Genomic DNA, 12126 nt, shown 5'->3' on the forward strand with positions numbered 1-12126 from the left:
AGGCTAATCTTTCCGGTGATAAAATGGCCACCAACGTAATCAAAAAAGTCAACCATAGAACAAGATTCCTCTACAGGATCTCCTCACTGGTCAACAAAAACACCTTGAAGACCTTAACAGGAGCCCTTGTACAGGGTTTCTTTGACTATGCATGCACCTCCTGGTACCACAGCACCTCAAAGGCCCTTAAAACCAGGCTCCAGACTTCCCAAAACAAACTGGTCAGGCTCCTACTTGATCTAGCCCCCCGAACCCACCTCACCCCTGCCCACTTCGACAGGCTGGAATGGCTTAGGGTCGACGACAGAGTACAGCATCTTGCAATGGGTCTGGTCCACAAGATTCGATACACCACCAAGATACCCATGTACCTGTCTAGATACTTCCTTAATGTTAACGAAGTCCACACCCACAACACCAGAGGGAGTGCAACGAACCATGTACAACCCAGATTCGGCACAAACAAGGGACTAAATTCTTTTCGCTCCTATGCCACTAAAATGTGGAACGCCCTACCAACTGTCATAAAGACATGCGAATCCCTTGACTCTTTCAAAACCGCTCTCAAAGGGCACCTACGGACGGCTGCAATTCGAAACTGGCCCCTGTAAAATCGGAATCCCTCAAACACGAACGCAATGACAACACAAGAGACGGTCGCGGCCACACAGCCAACTCAAGGTATGGCCACTGAGCCAACTTGGGGACCCAACGCAAGGACAACACAAGAGATGGTCACGGCCACACAGCCAACTCAAGGTACGGCCACGGAGCCGACTTGGGGACCCAACGCAGCTCCTCCAAGGAAAACAAACAATTTAACGGAGCTGAACGTGAATCCCCCCCCCCCGCCCCCCCCTTTTTTTTCCCCCTCACTGTATATTTTTCTTTTCCCTTTTTACCTCCTTTTTGATGAATTCTTTTTTGATGAATTCCTGTTCTGTCTATAGAAGTGTCTATTTGTACGTCTCTAAATGTTTTGATGATTTGAACATGGTGGACCCTGTTGGAAACAAGTGTAATGCTTAATTGGGTCGTCCACTCACAGTTAACAGCCTTTGTATTGAGTTTGTGCTTGAAATGTACTGTAATTCTGCAAACTGTTAATAAATTCTTCAATCAATCAATCAATCAATCAAACGCATGAGCTAGTAGCTACAGTTGGAGTTGTGATTGGAAAACTACAAACTCATGTGTGTGTGTTTTTTCCTCTCTTATCTGGTCTCATAGGCTAGCCATAGGCTACCACCGCGCAGCCACGAAGAACTAGCCCACATATCAATATGCTTATATAATTACACCAAAGCAACGTAAGTTACGTAACATCTAGGAATTGACACCCCAGCTGACCCCAAGTTAACTATTATTAAGTTGCTGATAGCCTGGTAGACAGTGTTAAACAAATGCATTATAGTTAAATACGGCAAACGGCTCTCACTTACCTGTCTACAACTCCGCCCACATTCCTCACAACAGTAACGCAATGGGGCCGTTATTTGCTTGATGCAAGAAAAATATAATGGTCCAAATTATGAAAACCTGCTATGAGAATGTTACCTGGCCTGCAGTAGCCGTTAGCTCAGCTGGCAGTAGAAAGAGTTGTCCTCTTCGTCCTCCCCCACCCAGTGTCCTGCCTTTACCTGCTTTCGTTTTCCTCACCTCTTGATAATGGATGAATGGGCCTGGCAGTGCTGGCACGGATCGTTCTAGTCAGATGGACAAAGACTAAACGGGCATTTTAGGGGAAATTGTCAATTCCATTGGGTAAATTAACTACAGCTAATCGGAATTGTCTGTGGCGTGTATAAGCGGCTAAGCGCGGACAACAAAGGTCACCTTTCAACCGTTGGGTTGATTAATAAGTGAAAGAGAAAGGTAAGGTTAATTATTAGACACTGTGTTGTGAGCCAATAAATCACCAGTGAGAGTTTTTATATCGTCCAGTGAGTGTGCGAGAGCTCAACTAGGTGAAGATTTGGCACATAATTCCTACACAAGCTCAGACTTTTGATGAATTGAACATGGTGGACCCTGTTGTAAACAAGTGTAATGCTTAATTGGGTCGTCCACTCACAGTTAACAGCCTTTGTATTGAGTTTGTGCTTGAAATGTACTCTAATTCTGCAAACTGTTAATAAAATGTTCAATCAATCAATCAAAGACTTTGGCAGAGTTTTCACAAGTGCAAAATCTTGCTTTTCAACAACCTAATAGTAGGCCTGCTATTGGTACACCTTGTCCACTGGAGGGCGACATGGCGCAAATTAACGTGATCACTTCCTGATCACAATACTGAACATGTTTGCCTTTTAATTTGTAGCTGCAAACACGCTTATTAATTTCATATTAAAGTATTGCACCAGAGCTACAAAATAAGTTTTGCTTAGACAAACAGTGTATTTCTCCAAACCATTAAACTGACAACTTGGGGTATGTAACTTACAGTAGCCTACACACAATTGTCTATTAAATATTTATATAATAAACTCAATGTGATCATAAACTATATTCATAAAGACAATAACGTTAAAAACATCACTGTTACAAAAATGTACAAGAAAATGTGCATAACAATCACTCCTTATCAAACATTAGGTTTGGTCCATAGCCTGCTTCTACGATTCTGCCTTGCAGTTATACGGCTATGGGACTTTCGGTTGTAAATCTCAAATCGAAATCAGACCAGCCTCTCCCCTTTAGTGGAAATCTCACGAACGTTTGACCTACTCACCAATACAAAGACGAGTTGTGTCAATAGAAAGCCTACTTTCCTTAGTGGACGCACTCTGAGCCCCCCACCACACGTATAAACGGTACTTTTTGGCCAAAAAGGGATTTTGTTTCCACCGGAAAATATTGCCCAGAGAACTGCCTCATAGAGAATATTTTTCCTCCGGTGAAAAAAATCCCTTTCTGGCCAAAAAGTACCGTTTATACGTGTGGTGGGGGGCTCAGAGTGCGTCCACTAAGGAAAGTAGGCTTTCTAATGACACCACCCGCCATTGTTTTGGTGAGTAGCAAAAACGTTCTTTTAAAATACGCTAAAGAGGAGAGGCTGGTCTGATTTCGATTTGAGATTTAAAACCGAAAGTCCCATAGCCTTATACTGCAGGGCAGAATCGTAGAAGCAGTAGAAGGCTATGGACCAGAGCTAGGTACTTGTTAGATGTTTTTACATATAATTGTAGGCCTATATTATTGTTTGTCTTTAAATGTTTTGATGAATTGAATACACAGAACCCCAATGGAAACAAGCCATTGTGCTTTCTCGTGTTTATCCTTTTAGCATCCTTTTGTATGGAAATGTACCTTTGTGCTTTTTCTTTATAAAGTATTCATCAATCAATTTAGGTTCTGAAATCAAATCACAGTCTCCAGGCCCTTAAGGGGCCATGTCTGTCCAATTTCAGGAGCCCATCTTCCCATACACGTAATGGCCCAATGTCCCCGAGTCCAGATGTTTTCAAATCTGTGGAGACTACCGTCTACTGGGCAGTTATTTGTTAATTGCTGGCATTAATTTGATTGGATTCCCAGTTTAAAATGTATTTACTTAAATAAGGGTCCCATGACACTGAGGTATGCACAGTATGTGTTTATTTACAGCTGCTATCTCTCCTATAGGTCTGTTACCCTCTGTCTAACCTCTCATAGTTCAGCCAGGTCACAGTTATCACTCATCAGATTACTATTACACTAACCAGCTGGTGTACAGTAAGCGTACATATAGCACAGTTTGTGTGTGTGTGTGTGTGTGTGTGTGTGTGTGTGTGTGTGTGTGTGTGTGCGTGCGTGCGTGCGTGCGTGCGTGCGTGCGTGCGTGCGTGCGTGCGTGCGTGCGTGCGTGCGTGCGTGCGTGCGTGCGTGCGTGCGTGCGTGCGTGCGTGCGCAAGATTCAACAATATATACAGGTAGTCGGGTACACAAGAGTAAAATTCTTTGGTTTTAGTTCCACAACATTGTAGCAACAGTGATAACAATCAAAAAATAATAATGAAGTAGTTTATAAGTTTGATAGTAAATCAAAGTATGTAATGTACATTAGTCATAACACTTTAAGGTGCTGTGTGCATCACCTTCAAGCATCTCAATGTGTTGGGTTATAATACACACATATCATGTTATGTGTGTGTTATGTTTCTGTGTACGAGACAGAGTGAGAAGATTACAAGCCTGATCTGATACTGTATCTGAGCTGGTATCTTCTGTCACAGGAGCTTAACATACTGTACTACAGTGCTTCCTCTCTCCTCCCTGTCCATATGTCTGACCATTGGGCTCTAGAAACCATAGTGACTGTGAGATTGCACTCACATTTTTGAGTGGGGTGATGTCCTTTCTCCTATAGGACCATCCACCTACACCCACTATTGTTGTCTCCACTGACTTCCAGGGAGTAAGTAATGTTAAATACTGTTTTTGTTTCTAGAGAGAGAGAGAGAGCGAGAGAGAGAGAGAGAGAGAGAGAGACACACACACACACACACACACACACACACACACACACACACACACACACACACACACACACACACACACACACACACACACACACACACACACACACACACACACACACACACACACACACACACACACACACACACACACACACACACAAAGTTATAGTTTATATTACTCACAAAAAAAAGTTATATTAATCAAACTTTATTTACAGAGCACAATGTGCTTAGGATGTTCATCAGCACATCCTGACATAAACACATACAGTACATATGACTTATTGCTCTTTGACAAGACACAACAAGAACATCAGTTGAGACTACAGAAAGCAATGCAAATCCTGAAAAATGCTGGTTTGAAACTAAATAATGATAATTGCCTTCAGAGACAATCACATGCACAATCACTACACTGTTACTATCTAAGACACAGCAATGATGGGAATTCACTCAAACCCTGCAATGGTGAGCTTTATCCATGAGCTTCAGCCACTATCAGGAGTTCATGGTTTGTGGAGAGTTATAGTCCATGGTTTCTATCACCACCTCCTAAACCTGTCAGTGGTAACAAAACCTCTGAATGATCTGCTAAAGACAACACAATATGATGATGAGATGAGATGATGCTTTTAAAATCATTAGCATAGGCGTGCAACAGTGGATGAATGTCGCCTACTTTATCATACCCCCACGCACGCACACAATGCTTGAAAATACATTTGGTCTGTTGAGGCTCTTTGCATTGTGCTGAAATGGGCTCCTATTTTCCCTCACTGTGACAGATTCCTTGACTGAGCTCTTTCAATGACACAGATGCAGTATCACATCATCTATTGGCTCTACATGTAGAGGAAGATGGAATTTGTGGCTGTTGGGCAGAATCCTAGTATCTTTATCAATTTTGTTGTTTCAAAAAAAATGAATGCCCTATTTTATATGAAAAATAGCTGATCTACAGCTTGTGGATCTGCTATTATTTTTTTCCCGACATGCCCAAAATAAGGATTCCTGTTTGAACGTTGAAGTAATTTAGCTTGCGATGGAGTTCTGCAAAGAGCCTCTCCGAGCCTGGGTGATGGAGATCTTGATCGACATCATGAATGATGAGTTTGGCACCTGGTGGGCCGGATCCAGAACTATAGGGTGAATGGTCTCTGGGTCCAGCAAGTCACTGCAACGCAGTCTAGCTCCAACTCTGATTTACTCCAGTTGCTTTTGTTGTCTGACAGGTGCTGAAGGTCACTAGCGAAGCAGTCGATCTGAGATTGTCTCAGCAGGTCGCTCTCAGCTTCTCGATAATCTTGTGCAGATGAGGTAGGCTGATCAACTGCCACCCTGTGGTGTGCCTGCACAACAGTCACCCCCATGTCCCTGAAACGTGCAAACTGGCTTTCATCAAGTTGGGGAGGAGGAGGAGGAGAATGCAGCCTTCGCAGCTCTGCTCTGTGCAATCCAAGGGCTCAACTTGTGGCGTTGCAGGCCATCACTGTGGTGAAAGGACCAAGAATGCTGGGCCGTGGCTCCACCGGATTTTCACTGCCAGCTCCCTCAGTGTTTTTCCATGGGTGATGTCTATGGGATTGTTAGTTGAGTCCACGTACAGGGGTATGGGATATGGCATGCACATGGAGGTCATCTTGGCCCCATATTTGGGCACATCTGACATGGAAATATGGGCATGGCTGACTCATCGTGACGTCATTGGGATGTCGAAATCAGCCTCACCAGACTGTATATAAAGAATCGTAGTCTCAGAGATATATAGTGCTCTGAGTTCTTCAACACTGCTCATTGCATGTGTGTCTAGTGCAACACTCTCAACACTCTCATAGGAGAAACACTTCACATGCGTCCAGTGATGCGTTCCCACAACAGACAACAATCGCCACTCCATGTTCGTACAGTGATGCATTCACACAACAGACAACTCCATGTTCGTACAGTGATACATTCACACAACAGACAACTCCATGTTCGTACAATGATACATTCACACAACAGACAACAACAGCTGCGACTTCACACACACTCTCACAACAGCCACCACCTACATCGCGTGCGTCCAGTGAAGCACCCACACAACAGTCAACATTTACATCATGTGCGTCTAGTGAAGCACTCCTACAATACCCAACTTCTACATCACGTGTGTCCGGGGACACGCCACCACAACAGCAACCCTCTGCGTCACGTGCGTCCGCGGACACGCCACCACAACAGCAACCCTCTGCATCACGTGCGTCCGGGGACACGCCACCACAACAGCCACCCTCTACGTCACACACGTCTAGTGCACCCCTACATCCCTAACAGTCGGCTCTCCACGTCAAGACCTCTGAAGGTCGTAACCATACACCATGGCAACTGCCTGAATGAAATGATCAATGGATTCTTGGATCCAGCCGTGCTGACGCAACGCTTGATTATAAACAGACTACTTCCTGATAATACGGAGGAAAGGGGCAGTGGCTTAGGTGTTGAGAGAGATGTGTATAGTTCTTTCTGGAAAGAATTTTATGATCGTTGTACAGTAGGAACAACGGTCAAAGTTCCTTTCATCAGGCATGACTTCAAGAGTGACACTTGGAAGGCCATAGGCAGAATTCTTCTTAAAGGTTATCAAACATGTCAATACCTGCCAATTAAGCTGGCTCTCCCTATTGTGGAGGAGATCTTGTATGGAACAGTGTACAGTGACCTACTTGGAACCTTCATGCATTTTGTGAGTTGCCAAGATCATCATATGCTCCAGATGGCTCTTGATGATTTTTCCTCTGTTGACACTGATAAGCTCCTGGAGGTCCTTGCCAACTATGAATGCCGCAGGAGAGTCACAGCTGAGACACTCAGAGAGATCCTGATGGAGATTGCACACAAAGAATTTGTGCAAAAGCCAATGTATGTGATCAATTGCTGGAGGGATGTAATAAAGACAGATATCGCCCTTAACCATGATGAGCTTGTCAAGATGTATGGCAACCTCAAACCAACATCTAAGAAAGTGCAGGGACTCATTCAGTTCCCTGAGATGATGTCCACAAAGCAAAGGGAGGTAGAGAACCACCTTAGAAGATACCTCAGGGAGTTGGATGAAGAGAAGCTTGGGAAGTTTCTACAGTTCAGCACAGGAAGTGATCTGATCACATGTGACAGAATTGAGATTATGTTTTCAAGCATGTCAAAATTTACAAGAAGGCCTATTGGGCACACATGTGGTAGAGTTCTAGAGTTAGCTTACTGCTATGATAACTTCCCAGACTTCCGGTCTGAATTCAATGCTGTGTTGGACAGCAACAGCTGGGTTATTATGGACATTGTGTAGCTCCCACCCAACTGTGTTTTGCACAGTTGTTTAAGTATAAATTGTGTTTATACATTTGATTTGAACTTTTTATTAGGGGCCAAGCCCGAAGGGGTGACAGCCCCCATTGTTTTTCTACCGTAATTTCTTCTTTGACCACTTTTTGCAGTTCTGGCAGTTCTGTGCTGTCGCTTTCCACCAAATTTTGCAATATGATAGACCCTCTACCATAGAGGGACACGGTCAAGAAAAGCTCACAGTCATTCGTCAAAGGACCCCTGACCTTTAGATTTCCCAATTACATGATTGTATAAATTATATGATCCACTCTATCCACCTCTGACGTCAAAAAAGTGATGTGAAAGATTGGATAAACCCTTTATGTCAAACTAATGACATTGATGAAGGTGTTGTAGACAAAGGAGAAAATACTTATCGCTGCTCCCAGCTATATTTTATTTTTCTGTTGTTAAACACAGCATTATGTTTTTCTTTCAGACAATTTACTTAATCTAACCCAGTAGTACTGAGCGGATGAAAATTGAAAGAGGTAGATTAACCTCTTCAGCAGTTAATGAGTTTCATCTTGGTGCTGGATAGCTCACCAATGAATGCAAATGCTCGTTACATAGATTGTTCATTCCATTCACCCATTCATACACCGATGGCAGAGGAAACCATGAAAGGCACCAACCTGCTCATCCGAAGCAATTAGAGGTTCAGCGTCTTGCTCAAGGACACTTTGACACTAACTAAAGTCCTTAGAAATGTGCAAATATTATACACTTATACCATGTTGCTTTGTTTACTAGTGTTGAGTGAGAAAACATTGCACATTAAGCTAATCATCTTGGGACCTCCCAAAATAATTTGGGGACCCACGTCTTGAGAATCAGTGTCCTAAATTATGGGTAGGCCAAATGGCTAAAATAAAATGCGATTAAAATAATGAATCTAAATTGTTTTAGCCTATGTATTGTTTAAAGGGGCTCCCATTTATAAGGGAGCTTGACAAAAGGGTGTGCACTTGGCACAGCCAGTTCGTCAAGGTCCACTGCGCTATCCACTGTGACCTGTGGGACTGTGTACAATTCAAGGGTGTCAAACTGATCGTGTGGGTGTATAGCTATGATGATGGTAAATAGGTTTTTTTAAAAAAGAAAAGAAAAAAAACATCATCCCAATTTTGGCTAGGTGGAAATGCTATAACTAAGCCCCGGTGGTACGCCTACAGCGATTTCCCTATGCTAGCTTATCATAGTCCTGATGCATGTTTGAGGCTACTTCAGATGTAGCCCTGAAACATGTTTTCAACTATGCAAGGGACTCTGCATCATTATAATTATATCTGAGAATGGCCACAGATCAGATTGAAATGCTTTTTATCGAACAATATAGAAGATATGGGTACATATACCGTCCCAAAGTGAATTGTAAAATCTGTGGCTATAGGGTAACACTTAATATTTAAAATATAGATGTTTATGTAGATACAGACTGTACATGGAGAATGGAGTGCAAAAAACAGGTTCCATGACAGTCGTGACAGACGACCGTCATGTGAACCATGGCCACTTCAGATGTAGGCTAGTCCATACCTGCCGGGGATGTGGGTTGTGTGCAGGGTATGGAACTACATGCTGACTTGGAACTGCAAACATGCATCTCAAGGGGCCATCCTTTCTAATTTTTAATTAATAGCATAGGATATAGTGCCTTCTATTATCAAATTACGTCAGAACGCCTGGGTACCAGTAGATGGCACTCTCAGTTCACACAGCCATAGAGGGATCGATACCAATGGAAATTTTGCAGCTTCACTCTGTCAGTATCATCAGTAACTTGTTTATTTCCATAATACACTTAATCTCCACTCAGAGCTTTGTATAGGCTACTTAGATGTTAGTAGCACAAAACATTCAGTTGATACTTGATACTGGCCATAAGGTCGAATGTACAGGAACAATGTCTGGAGACAAATGTATTGTTGTTCTGTGACTACCATACCAAGTCATTGTTTGTCCCTAAAATGATATAGTGAATTGCCAAGAGAGTGGTTTGCTAACAGTACTACACACGAGCACACACAGGCAGGCCATAATAGTTACAGTATAATACATGGAAGCAGGCAGGCACGCACAGAGAGACAATGGTGGTAGATGGTGAAAGTGTTATGTGACTCATAATGGCATGTATGGTTGAACCAGTAATCCAGTGATTTCCTCTGCCTGCACTCAGAAAGACTGCCTGCCACACAAAGGCTATCAACAGACCCCAGATTAGGATTGCATAAGGGATGTTGTTGGAGGTGAATATAATGTATGTGTGTGTGTGTGTGTGTGTGTGTGTGTGTGTGTGTGTGTGTGTGTGTGTGTGTGTATGTGCGTGCATGCTCTTGAGCAGGCATCCATTTGAATGTGCAGTACAGCGTCTACCACTGCTATGCATTTAGCAGTTGCTCGATGCAGATGTCCATGGGATTAGCACATCCGTCTATAGCGTAATCATAGTGAATAAGGTCATGGGTTTAAGCCTGGGTTTGACCACATGTTATTACACAATGACATAATGTCATTCTGCTGAATATATAATTGAGATTATTTGCTCATTGTGCATGCTGTTGCATTGTACAGAGCTAAAGATGCACATTATGTCCGATACGTTCAAGGTCTCCCTTGAAAAGTACCACCAACACTTAAGCCTGTGTCTGTCTGGAATGGATGGTCCTCTTTTTACACTCCGGCTTACGGTATGTAAAAATGTCCCCTACAATACCCTGCCCAAAGTAGGGACGCCAAGGTCCTCCAATGCCCACCTGATTCCAATCACCTTGATAGCTGTTACCTTTTCCCTTCTAAAGTGCTCCTAATATAAAGTCTTCATCTGAATCAGAATAGACCACGCTCCAACTGATGTTCACAATGGCTTTTTATTTTCTACCTGCTGATTGTTTTTACATCATACTTGCACAGATGGGCTACAGGTAGTGTGCCTACATCCCAGCACAATCAGAATGCCAATATCTGGTTCTATTGTGAATCAGCAGCCTTTTATATAAGGTATTAAATAGGCGGAAATAGCAAAAAGTTTACTTTTCTGAGCAACATTCACTTGTCCTACTCTTTATCAGGGGTAGAACTAAATGGGACATAGTTTTTTTCATATCTTTAGGATGTCCCCTTCATGAAATGGATTGTCCCGAGTTTTACTTTTACTGCAAAAGCCATGAAATTAATCCATGAAGTGACTCACCACATAATGAAAAACGCCTATCATGACAGAGGGAGATCCAAGTCATGTTCTACCTGCTGCATGGTTGGTTTTATGTCATGCTTGCACAGATGGTCTAGTCAGGTACATCCTAAAGCAGATGGTCTATAGTCAGGTACATCCTAAAGCAGATGGTCTAGTCAGGTACATCCTAAAGCAGATGGTCTATAGTCAGGTACATCCTAAAGCAGATGATCTAGTCAGGTACATCCTAAAGCAGATGGTCTATAGTCAGGTACATCCTAAAGCAGATGATCTATAGTCAGGTACATCCTAAAGCAGATGGTCTAGTCAGGTACATCCTAAAGCAGATGATCTATAGTCAGGTACATCCTAAAGCAGATGGTCTAGTCAGGTACATCCTAAAGCAGATGGTCTATAGTCAGGTACATCCTAAAGCAGATGGTCTAGTCAGGTACATCCTAAAGCAGATGGTCTAGTCAGGTACATCCTAAAGCAGATGGTCTATAGTCAGGTACATCCTAAAGCAGATGGTCTAGTCAGGTACATCCTAAAGCAGATGATCTATAGTCAGGTACATCCTAAAGCAGATGGTCTAGTCAGGTACATCCTAAAGCAGATGGTCTATAGTCAGGTACATCCTAAAGCAGATGGTCTAGTCAGGTACATCCTAAAGCAGATGGTCTAGTCAGGTACATCCTAAAGCAGATGGTCTATAGTCAGGTACATCCTAAAGCAGATGGTCTAGTCAGGTACATCCTAAAGCAGATGGTCTATAGTCAGGTACATCCTAAAGCAGATGGTCTAGTCAGGTACATCCTAAAGCAGATGGTCTAGTCAGGTACATCCTAAAGCAGATGGTCTATAGTCAGGTACATCCTAAAGCAGATGGTCTAGTCAGGTACATCCTAAAGCAGATGGTCTATAGTCAGGTACATCCTAAAGCAGATGGTCTAGTCAGGTACATCCTAAAGCACAGATGGTCTATAGTCAGGTACATCCTAAAGCAGATGGTCTAGTCAGGTACATCCTAAAGCAGATGGTCTAGTCAGGTACATCCTAAAGCAGATGGTCTAGTCAGGTACATCCTAAAGCACAGATGGTCTAGTCAGGTACATCCTAAAGCACAGA

The 12126-nt window shown here is 42.9% G+C and overlaps 1 protein-coding gene across 7 annotated transcripts in view; it reads right to left on the minus strand.

The window, feature by feature from the left end:
- Positions 1-12126, minus strand: part of exoc3l4 (exocyst complex component 3-like 4) — a 29135-nt gene that overhangs the window by 16256 nt on the left and 753 nt on the right. For 2 of the 7 annotated variants that reach the window (XM_079527330.1, XM_079527324.1), the window contains exon 1: positions 1558-1696. The exons of 3 other annotated variants lie outside the window; for them this stretch is intronic. The gene's annotated coding sequence lies outside the window, so the exon portion shown is untranslated. Of the gene's footprint in view, positions 1-1442; positions 1697-12126 lie in introns of those variants that run through there. 2 more of the 7 variants (XM_079527326.1, XM_079527325.1) reach the window with 2 other exon arrangements.

This window comes from Electrona antarctica, assembly GCF_951216825.1.
Source record: "Electrona antarctica genome assembly, chromosome: 18".
In the NCBI taxonomy this organism is placed as follows: Eukaryota; Metazoa; Chordata; class Actinopteri; order Myctophiformes; family Myctophidae; genus Electrona; species Electrona antarctica.